Source organism: Perca flavescens, chromosome 1 (genome assembly GCF_004354835.1).
Source record: "Perca flavescens isolate YP-PL-M2 chromosome 1, PFLA_1.0, whole genome shotgun sequence".
Classification (NCBI taxonomy): Eukaryota; Metazoa; Chordata; class Actinopteri; order Perciformes; family Percidae; genus Perca; species Perca flavescens.
The window spans coordinates 8,263,335-8,289,349 of NC_041331.1; the positions used below are offsets into that span (position 1 = coordinate 8,263,335).

Here is a 26,015-nt window from a genome sequence, read left to right on the forward strand (position 1 = left end):
TGTTTATTTCTTTAAAGTTAATTGGAACATTTTGGTGACCTAGAAACCAAAGTTTGCCTAGAAATGTCTTGTTCAGCATTCTGCTAACCTAGCTAGCTAGCTAGCTAGCTTGGTCACTTAAGGGAAAGTCTGCCGATTTTCCACCAGCTCTGCGTCATGCCGTACATGCTGATGAACGGCGTACCCAACAAGTACCCGGAGGTCTTTGTTTACCCCCCAGAAAAGGGTTGAAAATCTGCAACTTTCCCTTTTTAGCGTTTAGCTTAGTGCAGCACCATTAAAACCATACAAAACACTGGATTAGATGCGTCATCCTCCCCAGCTCCAGATTTTTGTCCAAATATGGTCACTTCTGGATCCAACACGCCAAGAACGTCACCGATGCTACGTCCATTATTTTTACATTCCATAACTGAGACTGAACCAAAACAGTGAGCTCTGTGGGTTCGTCCTTAGAAGCACCACCTTAACATTACGCAGTAATTTGATCTATTGTTTAGTGCAGCTTTTAGTTTTTGTAGGTGATGCTGTTCTATCTGTCAATTAAGCCCCTGTCTCCATCATCACTGCTGATGCTAACTACACAGCTCTTATTCTAAACAAACAAGAAGAAAGAATCCTCTCCTGTGCAGCAGGCAGTCAGGGGGATTAGCAGCAGAATGTGACAACATTTTACAGGCTGCTCTCTCATGCCATACTCTAGTTTGAGCCGGCAGAAGTATTTTACGGCTATTTTCTCGCCAATAGCCTTCCTTCCTGAGAGAAGGAAGACAAGTGTGTAATTTCCGTTGCTGGTTTCTTCAGCCAATACTTCAGGTTCCGCAGCAGAGAACTTCCACATTCTCTTCTGTCCTCCATTGCTGTCAGACATACTGAAAATGCAGCTTTAACAGCCTAATATCAGGCGACAGTGCATTCAAATTTACTCAACCGCAGCTTTGCTCATTTAAATTATCAGTCATACTAAATACCCCGCCAAATGAAAAACATTCAGAGACACAAAATGCTGTGGCCTCGACATTAATTTGTGGTAGGTTTGGGAGTAGTCCTATGTCAAAGCTTTTATTTTATGACCTGGATTACATTGGATCACCAGTCAGTTCTATCAATCAGTAGGGCTGTAACGATAACCGCATCACCACAATACCGGTGGTGACATGACATCACCGCCATCACTGCATTCTTTTTCTTTTCACTTTTTGCTGCCGAAACGCCATTCACTGTACCACCAGTATTGACTGTGTCTCAAGAAGCTCAAGCTTGTTGTTTCATTGTTTATTTTTTTACTTACTTTACATCATCTTTGCTATCAAACCCTATTCCTCTCGAGCTTCCTCACAGAGGCACTCATACGCTACTCTCCGTTACCGCTCGCTGTCGTTGCACGACCACACAGCCGCTGACGTCATGCACTTAAGGCACCCTGCCATTCTCACTCTAACATATGCTACTCTCGTAAGGGAGTAGAGGTTAACCGCCATATCGCTGTGATACGTGGCTTCGTAACCGCGGTAAGACAAAAAAGCTATACCGTCACAGCCCTATCAATCAGTAATCCAGAGGAGCAAAACAGACATTTATACAAAAATCTCCCACTTTACTATGTGAATATTTTCTTCACTCAGTAAACTGAATATCTTTGAGTTGTGGACAAAACAAGACATTTGAGGAAGTCATCTTGGGCTTTGGGAAACACTGACTGACATTTCTCACCATTTTCTGACATTTTACAGACCAAACCGGGAAAATAATCGACAGATTCATCGACAATCAAAGTGATTATACTCTTACTGCAGAGTTTCTGCAGGTTTCACCAAGAAAAATATAAGACTTATAAGACATTTTTAAGACCATTGTAAATAATAATTAAGAGCTTTATCACAACATAAACTAAGCCATAAATTTATTTTTCTCAAGCCAAATATCACTAAACTTGCACTTCCCCATAGCTAAAGAATAAAATCTGTTTCATGTCTGTGGTACAATTAGAAAGAGACTCGCGCCAATAACACGAAAGCTGATTGGCTAAACAGCAAAATTATACTGGGACTAGCGAAAGAAAGAACTACAACACCACGGGATAAATAAATTAAAAAAGCATTAGAGGTAGCGTTGCATGGACGTAGAAAAATTAAGATCTGTTTAAAATGATTCAAGACGTAGAACGCAATACTTTTAAGACTTTTTAAGGCCTAAAGTTTTGATTTTTAAATGTGAGACTTTTTAAGACCCTGCAGTAACCCTGTACAGACACTGACACAACAGCATGTACATTTGAAAGTCAGCTGTAGATGAAAGGCAATGCCACTAAACCTCAGCTTGCATAATCCTAGGTTCACAGCCTGGGATCTCTCTCTCTCTCTCTGTCTTTATCTCTCTCTTTCTCTCCCTCTGCAGGTCACTCAGACACAAATTGTATACCACAGGACCATCCTCCTCCTCCTCATCATCATAACTGCCTCTCGTTCCCAGCCTGCTCCTCTCCTGTTGCTTGTTACAGGGCTAGTCTGCTCCTCATCATCATGCCGTCCTCTCTGGAGGAGGCTGATGGTGATAAGGGAACACATGAAGACTGCAGTCAGCCACAGACAGCTCGGAGGCAGCGCTGATCATTCCATCAGCACAAGAAGATTCCGCTTCAGCCCCACATTCTGCAGTCACAAACACACAGTCCCTGTCAGCTGCCTCCACCAGGGATGAGTTGCATTGCAAATGAAGACAAAATGAGTCCTGTTTACCAAGAATGTTAGGCACTATAGGCAGGAGAGCTGCCATGTAACTGTAACAATTATAATCACAACGCTAAAGAGAGACATCAAGACAGTTTCATACTGTGCTGTGCAACTGTGGAGTTAATGATATGGTAAACAGAAATCGTTTTCTGATGTTAGGAAGAAAATTGCATGTACTTGTAAAATGCTCTATAGCATGGAAGGAAGAATTACTAAATACAAATGTATTTTTGTGTATGAGTTATCATATTATAGTTCCACACGTATTGAGCTTTTAAGCCTGATATTGATATATTTCAAAGTTGAAAGTTGAAATTTGAAAAACAATTTAACTGTGTAAGTGTAAAAACATATATGTCAGTATTTCTCCAGTTATATTCCTGGCTAAGGCTTTGACACATCATTTACACAATTATGTAAGAAATGTATAGCCTATAGAAAACGTGCAGAAAGAAAGGTTAAGGTATGGGTTGCACTGGGGGACTTTGGTCTCTTTATCTCTGCATGTTACTTCTGCCCTGATGAACAAACATCTGCACAGACAGCACAGTTGATAAACATCTGCACAAACAACACAGTTGATAAACATCTTCTACGCGGATATTAAGGAGAAAATGTCCACTAACCTGTTAGGAGGAGACCGGAGAGCACAGTGCACTTGCTTCCTCTAGAGACGAACAGTAGCGCGGAACTACCGCGGAACTACCGCGGAGCATTACAGAGCGGAGGAGAACGGAAACCGGCACACGGCTGCTGTAAACTTGCGGCGAACAGTATCTGAACATGCTCCATTCAAAGAAAAGAAGTTAGTTATCTTCCTTTGTTTCAGATCACAACATATTCTACTTAGTTTTAAAAGAAGGTGGTCATGGCGTATCTCCTTGCCCGCAAATGAAAGCTATTCTGGCAGCATCAATAGAACACCAGCGCTTCCCGCAATGTATCCTGGTGGAGACTGCGCTCCTCAGAAATACCCAGAACCTGTACTTAGTTTTAGGGTACAGTATTATTATTATTATTTATTTTTGCTTTTTAGTTCCAGCTGCAAACACGGTGCGAGCACGGCGAGATTAACTGTTTGTTTTTTAAAGCCAGCCGGGGGATTCAAGGACGGTTTGCTGGAAACAGAGCGGTTCTATCAGCGCGCACTGCCCGGGAGTGGACTTACCTTTGCCCCCAAAGTCGTGGCAAGACAGACGGCGTACGGTCAACAGTTCAGCCCGCTCCCGCACTCTGACCAGATGTGCGGACGGCGACCCTCTTCAGTCCGCGGTGTGACAGCACACACACACTCAGAATGAAGTGTGCTCCCGTCCCCAGTAGCACGCGCTACCCGCGCAGTAACCGCATTCAGCGACACGGATGTCTTCCAGCACACCTGTGGCTCACAGCGGCCACATTACGACCCCGAATACCCACTCTGTATGCATCACAAGATCACCACACATAACATAGTCATGCCACTGAAAAATATGTTTAAAGAGTCTATGGAGACCTACCGAACTAGCGTGTAATCCGTGTCTAGTCCCCGGTGTGGAGGCTGAGAGACGCGCAGCTCGGAGCAGTGCAGTGATGGAGCGAAGCGCTGTCAGTGAGTCGGCCGGTGTCGGAGCGCAGAGACACGGCCATTCCTGGTCAAGACGCACGGTGCAGCGCCGCCTCCAGTTGCTCCAGCTGGAGGGAAGACACGCCCACTGTGTGTGTGTGTGTGTGTGTGTGTGTGTGTGTGTGTGTGTGTGTGTGTGTGTGTGTGTGTGTGTGTGTATTCCTATTTCATTGATTCCTTGGAAACCTTGCAGGGGCGTAGCAAAATAAAGATGATAAGTAATTAAAATATGTCTCTACAACGTTTTTTAAAGATTTTTTTATTTGGATTTGTCTTATATACCATTTATTCAGTCAGCTGTTCGGTTACTGTTGGTACATCTTGTTTCCTTAAGTTTTCAAAGCCTTCTTCACACTGACATAAATAATTCAGGTGGAGAAATAGTGAATATTTATTGTGTTGGCCTAAAATAGTCAAGTTGTTCTTAGATCATCTTCTGCAACCAGTCAATAGCTAAAATATACTGTAGTCACCAAAGAAGTCCTCCAAATGAAAGGACAAAATGTAGGCTATTGTTTGAAACTGCGCTTCAGACGACACAAAGGCAAAGTTTTTTACATTTTATAAACAGAGGCAGCTCATAGTGCTATACATAATGAAGAATAAAAAGACAGGTAAGAGACACAAAACTGCATAGAAACTCCATAAACAACATAACTTGTGTAAATTAGGCTATAGGATATGGACCAACAGTTTGTCAAATCATTGATGTAAATTATTAAAACCATTTTTGAAGAAATTAATAAAATAGTTTTTATAGCTAAGCGGGCTCCAAAGAAAATACTTGGTGATAGGTTTATTATTGTTAACTTTACAATGCAGTAGGTTAAAGTTAAAACTTTGGGCTCCCTCTGGGTTTAGAATGCTTTTCCAGCATGAAATGCTTACTGTAAATAGCTACATATTTGATACTTTCCTCCCCCAAAAAATGCTCCTAGAGATCGTTTGTTTAAGCAGCAATTACGATTCATATTTAGGTTTATAGTGGCGGCGCCCTCTAGTGCCGTGGTAGGCAGGAAGTAAGGTGAGGAAGTATAAGAGGGCCAAATTTCCACTTAAGGAGGCAGGTTGGGGTGGTGGATGTGTCAACTCGGGTTTGACGTCATTCCCAGCTCCGGTTACCGAGTTCCGAGGTAATTAGGCTTCACACATGGCGTCTTTTTTTTAAGTAAACCGTGTTTTCAGAAAAGTCCAGAGCGCTTTTTAAAAAAAGTTCAACTATTCGGAAAAAAAACGCACTACATCAAGTGCTTTTTGACAGCCAACCACTGACAAGAAGAGTAACCTGATCTGTCGTTTCTATAACAACAACAAAATGGAGTCTGAGCTTTTATCACTTTGCTTTATGTAACGTTAGCAGCATCTCTCTCTCTCTCTCTGTTCTTTCTCTAGCTCGATCCACCGTTTTGTTTTATCCAACATTAGCACTGCTCCACATAGCGCTCTAGCTAGGATACTGTAGCAGTAGCTGTTGTTATAGCAACAAAAGACTCTCTCGGCTGCTTTATGGAATAAAAAACGCTGCCAGCTTCTTTTTTTTCCACCACAAAAGTGCCCTAATCAACGTTTTCTTGTCCAAAAAGACGTCAAGTGTGCACATAGCCTTATACTCTCATGTTTTTCTTTCTTCCTAATTGATTGATTATGCCTGTCTACCTCTGCTGTCATTTCAGACCCTGCCACACCCATCTACCTGCCCTTCCATCCCTAGATTCACTTCACCTGCTCATCCTCCCAACAGCTGTTCACAATTCACTCATTAGCTCTCTGGAATATTAACAAGTCATTTCCACTAGCCCTCGGCCAGACTGTCTTAGTGCTTTTTGCCCTAGCTTTTCAGCGTTAAGTTTATTGATCAGTACCTTGACCCAGTTTTTGACCCGGTTTGTGTTTTTCAGATTTTGCCTCAGCCTTAACCTTTGTACTGTTGCCTGCCTGCATTATAGCTAAGTGAAGACTCTTTGCTTCTACCTTTTGCCTTGTGAGTTGTGCTCTTGGGTTCCTTTGTCTGACCCTACGTTTAGACGGGGCTGGCTATTTTCATAAACGGACATTTCAACCTCACCGTTTTCAAAAATAACATTGTGCACAGCTGTCAGTTTTCAGAAAAGTGTTCGTTTACACGTACTCGTGTATATATGCCGTCAAGAGCATGCCAAACCTGTAGGTGGCAGTGTAACGAGAAGCTCAAGCCCACGCTATCCAATCAGAATCCCGAAAATAGCAACAACCGCAACAAATCACTTCCTCTCTCTTCTCTTCCTCAATCCCTCGGCTGCCTAAACCTCCGTTTGTCTCAGTTTACATGCACACGTGCAAACGAAGTTTTCCAAAATCTCCACTCTGGTCAGAGCTTTTAGAAAGACTCATTTTCAGAGGCGAATTCTCCGTTTGCGTGTAAACGAAGGGCACAAACGAAGGGAAATGTCTCGTGTAAACAGGGTATCAGATATATGACCAATTCAGGGGCAGCATCAGACTACCATCAGACAGTGAACAACCTGGTCACAACTTTACAGGAAATTTCCCTGGAGCTCAACATCTACAAGAGGAGGAGCGCTGCTGTCGAAACAGGGAAACACCGAGCTCACAGAAAATGTTTCAACCCCTCAGAATCAAAGGTCAGCCGTTTGAACAGGTCGAAGTTTTTAAATACCTTCCTTCTCACAGCACGCTGACTTTGTGTACAAGAAAGCCCAGCAGTGCCTCCACCTGCTGAGGAAATCTTAACCAGATAATGAGTCAGGCCATCCCAAACTGCCCTAACAGAACCCTACACCCGGTCAGTTCTCAGGAAAGCCACTAGAATCACACAGGATCCCACCCACCCCCTCGACCAATCCTTTCAGTTACTGCCAGCAGGTCAACGTTACAAATCCCCACTGCTGGCCCGTCACCACACTGAACAGTCCCACGTAGTCAACATATCCCACTCCATTCAGTTTGTATTGTCTGTCTTTATATGTATTTTATGTCATTTGAGCCTTCCCTGTCAAAGACGAATTTCTGTAACTCGTAACGTTTTTCTTCACTTATGAACACCCACACAGGTGTTTGTAGTTATTCTGGCTGATCAGACCTCTCCCAGGACTGTGTGGGTGTATAGACTGATTGATTGACATCTTCCTGACCCCATTCCGGTTTTGTTCTGTCCTCCGCCTCGTACCATACCACGCCAGGAGCGTCTCAGAACCGGAGCATCTTGCTGCCACTGGACCAACAGATCCCATTGCTCTGGACGGAGACCAGTGAAGGATATTAGAAGCACTTTTCTGGTGAGCTATTGCACCTGAAAGGGCAGGACAAATGACGCCTTTATCATTGTTATTGGCTATGCTGACCAGACACCCAGGATATAGCTTTCATTAGTTTGTGCTATTCATTAGGGTTATTATCAACTGGCCCAGTTTAACAACCTTTGTTTGTTTGTTTTTGTTGTTCCATGCATTTTTACTAGGTGTGTACACATATTTGTGTGTGTGTGTGTGTGTGTGTGTTTGTGTGCTTTAAAAAATGTAGTGTCAGTGTGCCTGCAATTGTCTGTGACTCATTTTTATATAATACACTTGCCTGTTTCTTATTCTACCCAGATTGCACCAGCTGATTCTGTTGTTACAGTCTCCAAAAGGTTGTTTGAGAAACTCAACAAATCACCCTTGGCCACACTAGCCAAATCCACACTCGCAAGGAAATCAGGCATTCAAACGAGAAAGGACCAGTTGGACCCTCTCATCTTAGCTATGTGTGGATCTAATACATGATCGCTGTTTTTGCTGTCTCTACATATCAAGGGTGTTAAAATAATAATAAAACGTCTTACTGTTAAAAAAGAAATGTAGAACAAATATTGGTATTCATGTAGCTTATCATTGGCTTGATACTGTTAAACGTGTTCACAAATTGGTTGATGTGGTACTGGAATTGGCAGGGGTACTTCAAGACTGCTGTAACTTAAAAACATAGGTTTCTACCTACAAATGGTTAACTTTCGAAGGGACACCTGATGGGTATTCCATCATCGTAGCTAATGAAAGCTGCGCTTAGTTGAAAAAGCCCGGTTTGAATTAACGTCGACTTTCACTTCAGGCTCAAGCCGTTCCACTAACACAAATCAGACGTGCCAACTAGGGTGTGATTTTCCAGGGGGGGATGTGTGGGATTTCCCCCTTTCTGGTCTACATATCCCTGCCTCTGCTGAATTCTTTTTATCCCAGTGGGGATAAAATCCCTCCCCCTTAAAGTGATCAATGCTACTTCACCAATAGACTATATATTATATACCTAAAATAGAAGTATTTTAAACTCAGTAAAGTGCTGTAACGTGAACACATAGTGCCATAGAATGATAAAATCCGAGCGGCAGTTGCTGGTTGTATTTAGCCGCTCCATAGCTCCAGGACGCCGGCTTCCAGGGTACTTGTTCACCTGCCACTAAGTGACTGCGAGCCGGGTAAAGGCACCGCCGGAGGACAGTCCTTTCAGGGTCCCATGGAAGTGGAGTTAATCCAGAACATGCGGTGCTGACAGTTAAAGTTATGCACCAAAACGACTCGATCAGATTTGGATTGAAACACTCCTGAGGAACGAATGAGCCGGGTTTCCTGGTTGAAAGTATTTTGTCTTCGTCGCATATAGTGAACTCCACTCCGCGGCTTGAACACGCTGTTATATGTTGACACCATGTTGTGCTGTTTCATTTTGAAATTTGTTTTCCCCATTGGATATTGAAGTGCATAAGTGTTGCATCCGCCCCTCTGCTTTTTTCACAAATCGCATCCTGACACCAACTCTAACCAGACTTGTATAAGCAGTATTGTGCTCTTGCAATGAGTACATAAGCAGCCCAGAAGACGTGACGGTCAAAAAGACGATACTGTGTTGCAAAATACGTGTTGCAAGAAACGAGAGTTGTGATCTTGTCAGCAGTGGAACAAACCCAGCGGATGGATGGACAGTGAATATAAATGGAGTTATCGCCAAATAGGGCAATACTGCAGCAATCAACAAAGTGAAGGAGATGGCTTGACAAAAACATTGCAGCCGGACTAAATGTGCAAGTTGGACATGCTTAGATGCACTGGTTGTTCAGCAGGTAGAGCGCACACCATCAGTCCTTATCCCAGCGGCCCCGGTTCAAATCCGGCACGGGCCCTTTGCTGAATGTCATCCTCCCTGCCCTGTCTCTCTCTTTCGCTGTTGAATAAAGCTGAAATTCCAAAGCCTAGCCTACTTACTGTTTCATATTTGTATTTATTAATAAGTGAACATTCAGATAATCTGATACATTAAGGCTGTGGTTATATTATTAATAGGCTAGATAGCATCAGATTTATGTTTAAAATAATTATGTTTTTGGGAGTCTGTTTCAGCCCGTCGGACATTCTTTGATACAGCTAAATTAAGCCTAAGGTTGCGTCCGAAATCGCATACTCTGCACTACATCCTCAACATGTATACTATCGTTGTGTAAATAAACAGTAGTGTGTTACTTTTTTCGGACGCACTAAGCTGCTTGTCTGCAACTTTGAAACAAAATGAAAATACACTCACCTAAAGGATTATTAGGTACACCTTTAAGATTTCTCGATAATGAAATTATCTAATCAACCAATCACATTGCAGCTGCTTCAATGCATTTAGGCGTGTCGTCCAGGTCTAGACAATCTCCTGAACTCCAAACTGAATGTCAGAATGAGAAAGAAAGGTGATCTAAGCAACTTTGAGCATGGCGTGGTTGTTGGTGCCACAAGGGCTGGTTTGAGTATTTCACAATCTGCTCAGTTACCCAGATTTTCACGCACAACCATTTCTAGGGTTAACAAAGAATGATCTGAAAAAGGAAAAACACCCAGTATGCGGCAGTCCTGGGGGGCGAAAATGCCTTGCTGATGCTAGAGGTCAGAGGAGAATGGGCCTACTGATTCCAGCTGATAGAAGATCAACTTTGACTCAAATAACCACTCGTTACAACCGAGGTATGCAGCAAGGCATTTGTGAAGCCACAACACGCACAACCTTGAGGCGGATGGGCTGCACCAGCAGAAAACCCCACTGGGTACCACTAATCACTCATAGGAAAAAGGGGCTACAATTTGCACGAGCTCACCAAAACTGGACAGTTGAAGACTGTAAAAATGTTGCCTGGTCTGATGACTCTTGATTTCTATTGAGACATTCAGATGGTAGAATCAGAATTTGGCGTAAACAGAATGAGAACATGGATCCGTCATGCCTTGTTACCACTGGGCAGGCTGGTGGTGGTGGTGGTGTAATGGTGTGGGGAAGGTTTTCTTGGCACACTTTAGGCCCCTTAGTACCAATTGGGCATCGTTTAAATGCAACAGCCTACCTGAGCATTTTTTCTGACCATGACCACCATATACTCATCCTCTGATGGCTACTTCCAGCAGGACTGTACTAAAATGGCCCCCACAGTCACCAGATTTCAACCCAATAGAACATCTTTGGGATGTGGTGGAACAGGAGCTTCGTGGCCTGGATGTCCCACAAATCTCCATCAACCGCAAGATTCTATCTTATCAATATGTGCCAACATTTCTAAAGAATGCTTCCAGCACCTTGTTGAATCAATGCCACGAAGAATTAAGGCAGTTCTGAAGGCGAAAGGGGGTCAAACACGGCATTAGTATGGTGTTCCTAATAATCCTTTAGGTGATTGTATGTTTCTCTTGTAGACTGCACATTAAATAAGAGTAAGTCAGTAAGATTTCATTGGTTAATTTAGCATTTATATTTAAAAAAAAAAAAGTCCCTTTGTCACTTCCACAGACACAGCGATAAAGCAGTTTCCAAATATGTCTGGAGTGCGAGGTCTCATTTGCCAAAAATGCCACAATTAATCCTTCTCAAAGAAAACCAACCCTCCACTGGAAGGATGGAGACGAGGAAATTTAAGTTTTAGTTTCAGTGTTTGGTTCTTCCATCTTCTTGTTTTGAATTAATGATGGTATATTCATAGTTTACATTTCAGTTATAGAGGTAAAAATAAAAGTGTGCTAAGTAGTTTGGCAAAACTTTGGTCAGACTTTGATATTGTGCTGTACGTGTTATGTGCACAGGAAAACCATTTTTGGCTGTAATGTACACAACAAAATTCACATTAAAGTTTTCTAGTGATGTGATTTCTTGTGGCCATAAGTCAGTGGAATACTCTCCCAGCACAGCTACTTATGTGTATACATTTTCAAACCTTTTCATGCTTGACAAAATGCTGGATATTGTTACAACAAACTTGTACACATTTACAAATGTGTGAGTGTGTGTGTGTGTGTGTGTGTGTGTGTGTGTGTGTGTGTGTGTGTGTGTGTGTGTGTGTGTGCGTGTGTGCGTGCGTGCATGCGTGTGTGTAATGGTAGGGGTGGGGTTAGGGTTTGGATTGCACAGCTTTGTTCCTATCAAGTTTTATTACACTAACTTCATACTTTGCACATATTTGTGAATGGGAAGGGGTGTGGGGGACTTGTTTTAGGATTTGGGAATGACTGATCCCATGAAAATTGTATTTCTGCAACTTTGCACATATTTGCTAATTATCAAGATTAGGTCTGAATGTGAACGATAATGTTTGTAAAAAATCTGGTGTTTTGTATTCCATTTGCATTTAATTCTGTTATTCATGTATTGTCATGTCTACCTGCCCAAGGACTACAGACAGAAAATAGCAATTGTGCTAAAACCTGGTACAATGCTTGTTTTATACAAAGGTAATGTTTAATTGTGCACTGTCCCTATCTAAATAAAATAGCATTGCATGACTACCGTTACCACTCACAGCTGTCAAGTTAGCATGTTAAAGGGAATGCAGTTTTTTTTAGCTTAATTTACCTTAGCTTCAGAGTCACTGGAATGGTTATATGACTTTTTTTGGGTTGAATGGTGGTCGTCTCACTTCCCCCTAGCGCCTGTGAGCGGAAAAACCACCTTTACAACTTTTGGCCAGCCTCAGCATCAGAAAGTATCGCGTGATATCAGGTCTCGCAATGTAACAAATTACTTTAGGCATTGCACACATACACGCCCCCATCCAGGAACCGGCTAGCAAGAACAAGGTAGCGATGGAGTTTTTCACACTATCGTCATGGCTGAGCCGGCAAAAAGGAAGCTGAAAGCTAGGAAAGCATTCTCGGAGGAACAGAGAAAGAGGAAACGGCAGACTGACCCTGCAAGTTTTTACAGTGTTGCCAAATATCTATTCCGAAGCTTTAGGGGGAGCTATATAGAGAAACCTGCGAGCAAAAAGCGAATTTGAGAAATTGCCAAAACTGCATAGCGTCCCTTTAATATCCTCAACAGAGACTCAGATATGTCTAGAAGGCTGATAGCTGAATCTCTATTGAGGCTAGCATGTTAGCATAATGCCAGCGGACTGGTAATAGATATCAGAGGAAAAGCTAAAAAATATTTATATATATATATATATATTTGACCAATGTTGGGGGTAACGCGCTACTAAGTAATGCGTCACTGTAATCAGATTACATCTGTCTGTAATGCAGTAATGTAACACATTACTGTTGATAACTCAGTAATCACATAACAGTTACTTATCAAATAATGATTGCGTTACTTGCATTACTGGTTTTTTCGACTATCTGCATAAGGCGAGGAGAGAATAAAAAATGTAATGTCCGTTTTCTTGCGTGTTTGTGCCTCGTCCAAGTAGACGAAACAAATGTGTCAGAGCCACCACTTAAGACATCTTTTTAGGGGTGGAGGTATGCCCATTACTTCAAATTAGTTGTGCGAAAGGACAAAAACTTGATTGTAAAGGTTAAATTGTACCCACAAACACCTCTCCACCGCCACAAACACAACATCCAATTTAAGCTAGTTGCTAAAGAGCCCCGGACCCTAAAGCTGCTTACACACATAGCCGACGGCCGACCGTTGACAGAAAAGCCAGTCGAAATGATCAGTCTCCCCGTGTTTGTCCAAAAAGTGCCACAGAACACACGAGACGAGACGAGACGTAATACATCTCTATAACAGCAGGCGGTGCTAATCTGTATAGTTGCCCAGGAAATGAAAACCGGCAGCTGATTGGACGAACGCATCACATGGGTTTGTTTTCTCCGGAAATTCAAAGCCAGACTGTCATGGCGGCCGTTCAGAATACGATCTCACATTGTACTAAAATAGTTCACTGAAACATGTTTCTGAGAACATTTTAAGCGAGAAATAGGCCATGCAGTTGCTGAATCTGTCTTCATTTTAGCTCACCAAAGGTCAGTTTAAAAGATTTTCGTCAGATTTTGAGAGACTATAGTCACCTCATTCTGCTCCCCATTATCGGGTGAGTCCCGACTGTCCTGCCGGCGACTGAACATGTCAGGTCGGTGAAAATGAACGCCGACAGCCCCCCAGACTGACGACGGCACGGGACACACCGAACAGATTCGCGTCACTGACCTCGCCAGACTGTCTAACGGCCGATAATTGGCTAAGTGTGTCCCGCCTATTAGACGCGGATGAAAAGAGCATGTTGCCGACACCTGACAAGCAGCCAAGACTTGATTTTCAACAGTTGGTAAACAACGCAGAGATAAATAAGCTTGTGGCAGCATACATAGTGGAGGAACTGTTGCCTATTTCGACAGTGGAATCACCGTCCTCCGAAATATACTGGGCAAAATACATATAATGAAGAGCCTGACGTCTTGACAAATATTTGTCAGCTTTGTGGTATTGAAGAGCATGAAGGAGATATCCTGTGTATATCCTCATTATAATAAGGGTTTGTGTTGATTTGGGCATGCTGTACATGAGGTTTAACTTTATTTTGTTATTTGGCATCTCAGGTGATGTTACAGAATAATCCAAAAGTAATGTAACTAGTAGTGTAACTAATTACTTTCTTTTTACTTTTTTTTTAAAGTAACTAGTAATGTGTAATCTATACTTCTTTTGAGTAACCACCCCAACACTGTATTTGACACACTGACAAACGTGAATTTTGTTTAGTACACTTGTATGTCGTTCATTGTTCTGCTAGTCAGAGCTCCCACGGCAAAAGCTTTTTCCGCTCTGACCCTAACTACATTCCGGAGCCAAGCACGTCGTCGGGTCAGAGGGGACAGGCCCGAGGTCGAGCGAGGGCAGGCAGCTAGGGGCCGAGGATGTAGAGCTAGCTAGGGGCCGAGGAAGTAGAGGCAGAAGACGGGGAGCAAGAGGCACTGGAGAAGCAGGAAGAAGCAGTGGACAGGGAGCAGCAGCAATAAACCTGGGAGAAGAGGACTTACTGTGAGTGGAGAATCTGCAAGCTCTAAGGACTGCAGATGAGCATGGATCTGAAACATCAACTTTATCAGTAACTTTGTATAATGACCTGTCACTTACCGTGAACACACAATACCTACTTTTGATCATTTATTGCTTTACAGGCCAGGATTCAAAGTCAAAATCTAGTCTCAATATATCAGGAGGGGCACCTGCGCCTTGCCAGAAGAATCTGGAATGATGTCCGGGCGTTGGATTATCTTCCAGACCCAGACCCAGCAACAAACAATTTCGCCACGTAGCATTCCGGCAATTTGTTGTGTGGCAGTATCAGAGGTGAAAAATTACTCAAGTAAAAGTAATAAGTAGTTCATTTAAAATGTACTTCAAGTAAAAGTTGCTTAGTTACATAAAAAAAAACTAATTGGCAATTTGCTATTAGTTATGAAAACTTTGTTTGAAGTACCAGTGCACAAATACTTACCAAAACATGCTTCCGCAGATTAGATGTGGAGTTATTGAATGCTGCCAATTCAGTCACCTTTGGCAGGCACATCTGGCATTGCATGATGATACTATTGGCCCTCTTGAATTTAAATGTGGACAAGGATTTTTGTCGTTTTGGGCTGCAGAATTCGATGTTTCAGCTAGCATTTCTGCTGAAACAGTCTCTGAACCGTTGTCGCTCACCTGATCCACCTTCATCTCGTTCTCAATCTCCTACAGAAAGACTAGATGCTGATCATTCGTCACTGTAGTGGTTCCGGGCGCGATTCTTTTTCTTCCTTTCGGTTTTCGAAATTATTTTTTTTTTTTTTACTTAGTAACGGATGGGATTTGTAATGTAGCGAAATACAATACTTCACTCAAAACGTAATCAAGTACATTTTAAATTACGATTTTAAAAACCACTTGAAAATTACACAACAAAACTACTCAATACAGTAACAAGCCCCCACTATCTTACACAAATTAGCGTTGTGTTAGGTAGGAATATGTAAACATATGTTGTTGCTTACTAGCCTAAATTGACAGGGAAGCTAACGTTAGCAATGAGGCTAGGCTAAATAACAGAAACACCTACAGCATATACCCTTGTCAATCGTTTAATAACTTTATATAACCTACATTGAAAATGTTTAAATCTTTCCCTTCCTTGTTCTGTGTATTCAAAGGCAAAGAGCAAGACATGGGCTGAGCCCATCAGGCAAAAGAAAATGTCTTTCGTCCGAGATAGCACTTAAAGGTGCTGTAGGTAAGCCTTAAAAAACTAACTTTCTGTCATATTTGCTGAAACTGACCCTATGTTCCAGTAGAACTACATTGAAGCAGGTAATTAAAAAAAGAAATCTGGCTCCTCTGGCACCACCTACAGCCTGTAGTGGGATTTGCAAAAATCCACCGCTCCCTGTTCAGATGCACCAATCAGGGCCAGGGCGGGGTGTCTAACTGCTTGTCAATCACTGCTCATGCACACACATTCATTCTCCCTTGTGGGGGGAGGGGCTTTAGCGGAAAGGGGGGAGGGACTGAGAAGTTGTTGATGTTCAAATATTTTGGCTAAGTCCTAGAACCTACGGCACCTTTAAGTCATGGTGTGTGTGTGTGTGTGTGTGTGTGTGTGTGTGTCTGAGTTTCTGTTGTCCGGTAATTACCTGTTACCTGTTTGAATTGTGTTAAAATACTACAAGGATTTTAATATATTTTGTTCTATTAAAAAAAAATTCATTTAGAAATAACTGTAGACTGTAGCGTATGCGATAAAGGAAAAACGTCATGTCGCGTTCTGGCTCTGAATGAAGACTAGCGTAGATTTACAACAAACGGCAACAAGCAAGCGGAAAAGTTAAAGCCCAAGCTTTGTTGTGAATAAATAAATATTGTGAATTACTTTATAACAGCAAGCAGCTGTGTTGGCTGTTGACTTTCTCAATAGCCTGCAAAGTTTTTATTGGTATTCCGGTGAAATCTATCCGGAGTGGGTCAACCCGTCTCCAGTGTGCCCCAGAGAGAGGCTTCTCCCTGCAGATCCGCATCAAAACAGCGCAGCGGCGTCAGGTCGAGGCTTATGCGCATTGTGAGTTGCAGAAAGACATTTGTTTACAATTTTTTTGTTATAAGTCACCATTTCCTCAGCCTAGCTAATGGAAAATAGGCCTATTTTAATTCAGAATGGCATTGAGAAGCAAATGTGTGATTGTTTATGTTCATAGACTGTCTTAATAGCTGTGTTATCTGCTTTGCTTTTTCCCTTAATTCACATAGGACATTATTTTCCATGGGGCAAGACCCAAAATGTGACATATCGGTAACATATGGATGAAATGAAATTTTAGTTGTGATTTTTGGAATTGCTATACATCCCTAGATTATATTTTGATATGATAGACCTGGCTGACACATTTACATGCTAGATAAAGGGTGTTTTGTTACCATATATGTTTAATTGGAGGCGTTTCTCAATGCACATGTCCTAATTGTCTTGCGCACGTTTGATAAATACAGATTTTTTTTGTACTTAAGCACATACTGAATTTCATTTGTAAGACAGAATTTACAACATGTTCTACGCACTTTGATAGATGAGGCCCCATGGAGTGGGCCGAGTGCCTTGTTCACAGATTCCAGGACCTCCAGCTCCTGCCATGAGGGCAGTTGCTGTCGCACTTTGCGGTCTGTAGAGAGAGCCTTGGACAAAGCACTTTGTTGTTCCAGGATCCTTGCAATCATTTTCTGTTAAGGAACCCCATTGTGTTGGGCGGTCTGTCACCATGGCCTGCTCTGGAAGGTTGAGTTCTCTCTGTGCCTCCCTCAAGGCGACTCTTTCCTTCCAGCTGTGAGAGAAGTGGCCCACAATCTTCCTGCATATCCCGGTAGCCCTGTTAATGGGCTGGGCATCAGCTTTTAGACCATTCTCTGTGAATAACAACAGGGTGAATAAGAAGAGAATGAAAAATTATGAAATATATACATGCTGTTTTCTTGATGTGCGGTATTTTGTTTTTGGTGAATTTCTATTTACAGGTTGGAACAAACATGCAAGAGTACTTGAAGCTAGCTGATAAGTTTAAAAAATGAAAGATTTGTTTTATTAAAGAGTTTGTCAGTTTGAACAATTATATTAATTATATAAGTAGTAATAGGAGTATAAGCTGTTGCTTTTTGTAAGAAAAAATACAAATAAAAAAGAGATAAAAAAAACCAAAAGCCTACTGAGGCAAGGTCCAGCATAATAAACAGTATATATACTGTATATATATATATATATATATATATATATATATATATATATATATATATATATATATAATATTTTTAACAGGTGTATCAATTATAACATAATAAAATAGATCAAGTCAATTCAACTTACCAATGGCAAGCTGAAGCCTGTGTCTAAAACAATGGACCCTTACCCAGCCATTCAGCTCCACCGCTTTAACAATGTTACTGCCGTTGTCTCTTGTGATAGCAACTTGAAGCTCCTCATATAGGTCCCATGCAGTCAATGCCTCTGTCAAGCCCAAAGCTGTACAAGGTTTGCAAGCAGCAGCTTTTCATTGACAAAGTGAGCAGTTAGGCTGATGTATGGTTCAGTCGTCCTGCTTGACCACAGGCCCGTCCGTAGTGGTTGAATAATACCTCACATTAGCCATTTTCACCTGAACCAGTCCACAGTATTTGTTGTAAAGCTTGGGGATAGCAACTTGAGAGAAATAGTTCTGCGAGAGTAGCTGGTGCCTCCTGTCTAAGGTGGGGACCATTTTCTGAAATCCTTGTGTATACGATGTATATGGGCGACGTGTCTCTTGGCAAGTAGTGTGTTATGGAGTCAGTGATTTCGTTGTTTCTCCATGAGCCCTTGCCGTATGGGGTAACATTCTTAAACACATCTGTAATTGTGTTTTGTTTTGTTTGGCTTTCAACACGACTTTCAGTTGTGTCTTTAACGTTGCTATATAGTTGTGGCGGATACAAATTTGTCGTGTTGCCACTTTGCATGTTTTACACAGTACCTCTTTGTGCTCAATGTCGCTGAGCCTGAATCCAAAATATCGCCATATAACAGAGGTTACTTTTTTTTGGGACACAATTCCATCACCGTGCTCGCAAGCTTCCATTTTCCACGTTGCCTCCTGCGTGCACCTGAGCGAGCGGTGAACTGTGTTGGAGTGATTGTGTATGAATGCGGTTGAAAAGCGAGAGGAAAAAGAGATAGCAAAGATTATGTAAAGTGAACAATAAAAACACCAAGATTCTTAAAGTGCTCATATTATGCTCATTTTCAGATTAATAACTGTATTTAGAGGTTGTAACAGAATAGGTTTATGTGGTTTAATTTTCAGAAAAAATCATATTTTTGTTGTACTGCATATTGCTGCAGCTCCTCTTTTCAGACTGTGTGTTGAGCTCTCTGTTTTAGCTACAAAGTGAGACATCTCACTTCTGTACCATCTTTGTTGGGAGTCACAGATGCGCAGTAAGTACTGCTAGTCAGTTGCAGAGCATGAGGGAGTGCCATGCTAGCAGCTAGGCGAGCATTATAACGTGTGTTACAAAGTGACGCACTTTTGTCACGGAAGTAAAGGCAGGACTACAATTGAGCTGTTTGGAACAGTTTGTGTAGAGTGTTTTCTACGGTAAGTCCCTTTGGGGTGGACTTTGGGCTTTTTTCACTTTGTAAACCTATAATGTGCACAAAAAGCTATATAACACAATAAAGGAAAGGGGAAAAGCCAAAAAGCACAATATGAGCACTTTAATACACATTGGCTTTATCTGTTGTTAATACTGTCAGTAAAGTGAAGGGTGTAACAACGTGGAAACTGCAGTGCACACAGTGTCAGGCACACAGCATACCTTTTTTGTTTAATTAAATTGCACATATTTTGCAGTTACGTAATCACAAAGTTTGTAAAGATGTAAAGTGTGACTGTATTTTACTGTGTTATGGCCCTCGCCGTATTCTGTATTGTACCGCTGATTTGTGTGTGCCTGAATAATTAGTCCATGGGTCAAGAAAAATCGGTAACATATGGATGGGCAAATTGTAGTTGTGACTTTTTGAATTGCTATACATCCCTTGATTATATTTTGATACGATAGACCTTGCTGACTGGCAGCTTATTAGTGGTTATCACTTCTTATAGTAATGAACTGCTGCCCTTCCAAACCATGAAAATGCTTTCCCAGGAAATCATCTTTCTCTTAATATATCCTCTCCATTGGGTGTCTCCAGACTACTGATCAACTATAGATAATACTACTAATAAAAGTAATAGTGTTAAAGTAATTATTATCTAATACAAAAGGATATTTAAGCCAGTGGTTCTCAATCTGTGGTTCGGACTCCCAATGAGGTAGCAAGGTAATTTAGGGGGGTCACCAGATGGTTGTGGAGAAAAAATAAATAAATAATAGATATATTAAATATGTTTTTTATATATATATATATATATATATATATATATATATATATATATATATATAAAAACATTACTGTATGAGTTTGGTACCTTTTATTTATTATACTCGCTTATTATAGTGTGTAATTTATATATCGATCCTGGAACACAGAAAGGGGTCTGAAAGCAGGTCAGGGGGAGAGAAAAACTCACAAAGCTAATCAAAAATCCAAAGTGCCTGGAGCACATTGGACAATGGCTAGATGCTAGCTGGTAAAACAAACAAAAAACAATCATTACTAAAAACTCATTAAATTACATAATAATCACTTGATTTCACTCATATTCAATTTTACTAAATAATCATATATCTTACCATCCACGACTAGCTCAACAACAATATTCACATCTGAGTCTGTCAGCTGTGAAGCAGGCTCTTCCTCATAGCATTGGTTTGCAAAGGTTTGTAGTTTACACAGCTTTGTGCACTTTAGGCCATTGTTTAGACACTAGTTTGCACGACATCACTTCCTGAGAGCGGTTCCTCCAAATGGTTCTTCCTGATTTTGAAGCAGACTTCTTCACAGGTAACTTACAGTGTTTTGTCTTGTAGTTTCTCTCCTTTGCTTGGGTCCTTTCCATCCCTCAACCAAGAACTAGTGTGTGGCAGTAGCTCAGTCCGTGGGGAACCGGAGGGTCGCTGGTTCAAGTCCCAGTACGGACCAAAGTACAGTGTGGATTGGTAGCTGGAGAGATGCCAGTTCACCTCCTGGGCACTGCCAGGTGCTCTTGAGCAAAGCACCGTACCCCCCCAACCGCTCAGGGCACTGGTCCAGCACTGGCAGCCCACTCACTCTGACATCTCTCCATTTGTGCATGAATAGGTCCTGAGCATGTCTGTGTGTATTTCAGGCCTGTGTGTAGTGATTTCTAACAAACAGAGTGTAAATTGTAATTTCCCCACTGGGGATCAATAAACAGTATAATTTAATTAACTTGATCAGATTGGCTTTATTGGCTAGCCTGGTCCTACCAGACTCTCGTACATTTCATTTGTACAGAGAGTCTGGCCACTCTCCATTGACAAGTGTTAACTTCTGTTTGCATTTGAAACTATTGGATCTGCCCAGTGAATGTACCCGAATCAAACTTTAGTTTAAAAGCATAATTAGGACGGAAACGCCACTTTTAAAATTTACCGTAGAGTATTTATACTCCTATGGAGTCCGTTCATTCGCATTCGGAGATCGACTATTTTTAACTGAGAAAATGGCGGATAGTGTAAACAAGAACTGCTGACGTGAGTTGCTCAAAACCTTTCTTTTTAGTAAATTCTGTGTACACAAACAATGTTCTCAATGCTCGAGTTCATGTGTAGAGACCCTGGTGATACTTCGAGCAAAGTTTCATGTTGTGTTGAGCCTTCTTAGTGTTTTAAAAATAGTGATTTTGATGCCATCATAAAAGTGCCCCTAGCTCTCCCATTCAAAAGGCCATTTGACCGAAAAACTGACGTTTTGACTCGGGTACATTCACAAAAATACCCTAGGTTGCATTTTGGCGAGAGTTACGGTTTAATTTCTGGATATTCAGCAGCGTTGCCACAATGGACCAACTTCATCGTTCTCAGCCACTCCCTCTGTTCGCTGATTGGACCGGTAAAGATTTGGCCAGAGAAAAAATATACCGCAAACCTAGACGATGTACTGAAGGAAAATGAAAATTGAGCGTAGGAGGGCGGAGCCAGGCTATTTGTTGGCAGCACTGCAGAGCAGTTTCCTCCTTTTATTGATGTGGCCGGAAACAATATTGTTGAAATGGATCCCCAAACTTACCGACTTACTGACCTGTCCATGTAAACATCAAAGACAACATCAATGTGTTCACTCCTACCTTGGAACTTGGCTAGGGTCGAGCCTTGTCTTGTCATTCACTTTCATCTTTTGTACCAAGCTGATTTAATCAATGATGGTTGATGATGGTTCTGCGATGACTCTTGCTGGGGCAACACTCTTCTCCAACTTTGTGGCGAGAGCTGCCATGTTTGTCTTCATGTTTTCTGTTTCTATTTCCCCATCATCTACGACTCCAACATTGACCATGGTGTCTGGAACAGTTAAGCTGCAGGCTACTGTTAAGCTAGAGTTAGCCTGTGTCTTAAGCTGCATGCTACCAGCCAGTGTTTTTTTCTTTGGACGTGCGCATGTGGGAGGGTGTGGAGAGACTGGGGGAAACACTGATCCAGCTTCTGGTCAATGGTCAATGGTCAACATTGAAAGCGAATTTCAATCAATTTTTGATTTAAAATCAAAATCGTGACACCCCTGACTAGGGCCCATGGTAGAAGTCAATATATCACTCATGCCTAGTTTTTGGCTTTGGGCCACCAGAACCATGTGGCCAAACAGATTAGCTTTCAAACTACTTCCTTGCCTGGCCCTTTGCTGCACATTTTCTTTTGGATTTCTAGGAATGTTATTAACTTCTTTTTCATCTTGTTATGGCTTGTGTAGTTGGCGGAGTTGTCTCAAGACATTCATGCTTTAAGGCTTGATATGCTTGCTTTTCTATCTCCCAGGCATCAAGCAGGCTATTAGCCACACCTGGCGGGACAACCATTGCAGTTGACAATCTGACAAACTCATATTGGTCTGCAGTAGATTTACCCAGCAGTTTTCCATGATCAACAATGGACTCTATGTCAGCCTCATCTCTTCTGATCCTGGGCAGCAGTAAGTCTGGGTGATTGAACTGAGTAATGCCTTGATGCACCATCAGCTGCGTCAGGTAGGCACTTTGGGACTCCAATGTCAAGTAGTACTTGAAAACAGCCACAGGCCTGAGGCCAAAGCCTTTTATTCTTCCAGGTGTGTCCTTGTTGACAGTTTCCTCGATTGCCTGACCGGCAGGAATTCACCCAAATTTCTACTGCCAATTGGGACTGAGAAGCCTTCTTGCTATAAGTGGGCATGTACTTCAGGGTGATCGACAGGTAGTTGTTACATCGTGGTATAGCAGTACGACAGGAAGTGGGCTTGGTTGAGCTTGTCGTAAGTAAAACACTAAGGGATCATCTCTCGGATGCATGCAAGGTGCAACATTCAGTTGCCTTGTACAAGCACAAATCAGGCCCAACATGATATCTGTCATATCAAGTATGACATCCAGAAAGCTGAAAGACCATGGTAGACCAGGTAGACTTGAAACAGATATTTGGTGAGGGTGAATGAGGCATTTTCAAGAAGATCTGTGATTGACGTCTGACTGACATCATCATGGAAGCTGGCAGTGCTCCTCAGGGCTTCTTCTAGGTTGAAAGCTTATGTTGGATGTTTGTCCTTTAGCCATAGAAGGAAGCTGTTTCAGGCAAGCCTCATGGATGTTTCATAGGCATGCTTATCCAGCCTCATTTGCTCTGTTGTACTTTCTGTGATTCATCACACCAGTTACCTAACCTTTAGTGATACTACCAGACTCCACACAGAGGTCCTTCAAACCTGCATCTTGGAATAATTTCCCAAGAATGGAAAGTAGATTGCAAATAGTGTGAAACACACCTATCCTGATGACAATCTGGTTCACTATTGTTGATGTGGTTTGCCACGCCACAAAAAAATGATGTCATAGTCACAGACCCTATATTTTATTATCTCATACTTGCTTATGATGAGCTCAGTGTGGATTTTTAATAAAAGAAGTATATACATGTAAACGCTTTTGGGCGATTTTGCATACATAACTTTCAGACTAGTGGAAAAAACAATTTAAAGTTTTTTTTTACTGCACTTTGTCTTTTTGTGTCCGTAGATTAACCAAAAGTTAGCATAACTTGAATATTTAAACAATATCAGAAAACTTTCAATACAAAACAATAATTGTCTTTATGTAAGTAATCAACTGGGGAAGTGTCATGCATTTTAAAATATACATCTTTTAAGGCTGTCTTCTCAAAATGAGTATTTATTAGACTGAGCCAGAAATCTCCACTTCAGTAGCACGTACATACACTAAACTTTCCACTTTCATTCCTCTCTATATTCTGAAGCTTTTTACAGGGCTTTGTCAGCGTGGCCGCTCCCACCGCGCACATTACGCGCTGTGTGTAGGGCACCAAGTGGGTTCACTATCTCAGTGGTCTGTTGAATTGCGCCCGACAAAGTTTGACAGTAAGCTAAGTCAACCTTTTTGGAAATGGCCTCAAAAAGACAGCAGGAGTCAGGAGCAGAGAAAAAGAAAGAAGAAGAAACTGTGAGATGATGTCCGTGCATCACTTGCAGGTAAGTCCTTGTTTAATCATTCTTAAATATGGGAAATGTGCTGCTAATGTAATGGTTAGCCTATGCATACAACTTAAAGTAGCCGACGTTATTGCTAATGTTAGCAAACTCCAACATGTTATAATTTAGGTGCAAGCTAAATTGAGATTTTGCTGTTAAACACCATGCATTTTACAAATAACTGACGCCAGCTAGCTGTTACTTTACTTTAGATATTGAGCAGAAGTTTATGGTTTATTTTGACATGACGGTGGTCAATATGTTCTCAGTAACAATTAGCAGTCAGTGCACAAGGTAGGCTAACAATTCCTCTTGCTTCAGACCATTTATTACCGTGTAGTCTTTAGCCAGGCATTTAGCAAAGTTTACCTAGCATAGTGTTATTTGAGAACATATTTTGGTGTTTGCAATGCATAATAAACCCACAACCATATTTAGGATTGTCATTCAGTAGAATTCAGCAGAATGTAGGATACAGTCTCTCACACAAATTAAGTGAGGTGTCGGATGTGCAGTGGGACAGAAAATGGCTCTTGATAATGTGACCTGTTAATGTAAAGTGTTACTGCTACAGCTAGCTTAGCTACATCTGAATGTGACAGAAGCTACGTGACAAAATGAACTGGCGTTTTGATTGCATTTATGTCAGGATGCAAAGGCTTTGACGACATCTAGAAAAACGTTTTGTAGTAGACAGAATGCTCTCGGAACTGTATTTAAGTTTTATTCAATTAAATAGTAAAATAATGTTTAAGATTCAGAAATGTAGTCTTGTGTAAGGTGTATAATTTTTATTTAATTCCTGTAGGTAAGATATAAATATAAAATGTCATTATGAATGATATAAAGCAAACATTATTGTTGAATTGTGTGCAATATTGCAACTCATTTTATTATGCTTTTATATTAGATTAGATTAGATTTATCAAATAGTTGATAAGTAATAAAGGGGGAGAGCGCCTTGGCTGCAAGCTTTCAGTTTTAAATGTTTATAATATTTTTCAATATAAGATTCTTTGTCTGAATATTTTGTCCCTTTCTATACTGATCCTTATATCATAAAGGAATTATGCTTAGGGCACCAAAATGGCTAGCAGCAGCAGTGGGCTTTGTTCACATATCATTCACAGCCTAAATTATACAACATTGCAAAACTTAAAACATGATGAAAATGTTTTTTTTTTTTTTTGGCGGTAACAGTTTATATTGATTTCTTGAGTGATAAAAAGAGATATTCTAAATTCCCTCTGTGAAAACGTTTGACTCTAATATGTCATATGTGAATTTTGAACCTGGCTTCATGTTCATGTTCAATTTCTTTTCTTGACATTTATGCAAATGAGCACATATTTAACAAGTTAATGCCTCATTTGCATATTCAAACATAATATTTCTGAAAACTTGTAATTAAAAAATTAAAAAAGTTATTGTAAGTAATCAACTGGGGAAGTTTCATGATCATATCTATCAGTTAAAATATGTTGTCCATTCACCTGTAGTGACCTACTTTATCGGAATTCAAGTAGGTCTACTTTAACAGCATTTCTTCATTTAAAAACAACAAAACATACATACAGATTAAAAAACATTGCTTTTATAACAACGAACAACCTTTATAAGGGTTTTAGTTGCCTTAGGTTTAAGATTGCATCACTTTTAAAATGATATGATGATGGCAGTTTGTGTGGTTTTTGGAAATTATGCAAATTAAGGGAAAATAACAAAATGTCCAAAAAATATAAAAAAGCTGCTCCTGTGGAAA

General features: G+C 41.1%; 1 protein-coding gene across 1 annotated transcript in view; it reads right to left on the reverse strand.

Annotated features, from left to right (window-relative positions):
* The window catches only part of cemip (cell migration inducing hyaluronidase 1), a 223,074-nt gene extending 218,714 nt beyond the window's left edge, over window positions 1-4,360 (reverse strand). The window contains exon 1 of the mRNA XM_028576118.1: window positions 4,232-4,360. The gene's annotated coding sequence lies outside the window, so the exon portion shown is untranslated. The remainder of the gene's footprint in view (window positions 1-4,231) is intronic.
* Window positions 4,361-26,015: the final 21,655 nt, after the last annotated feature.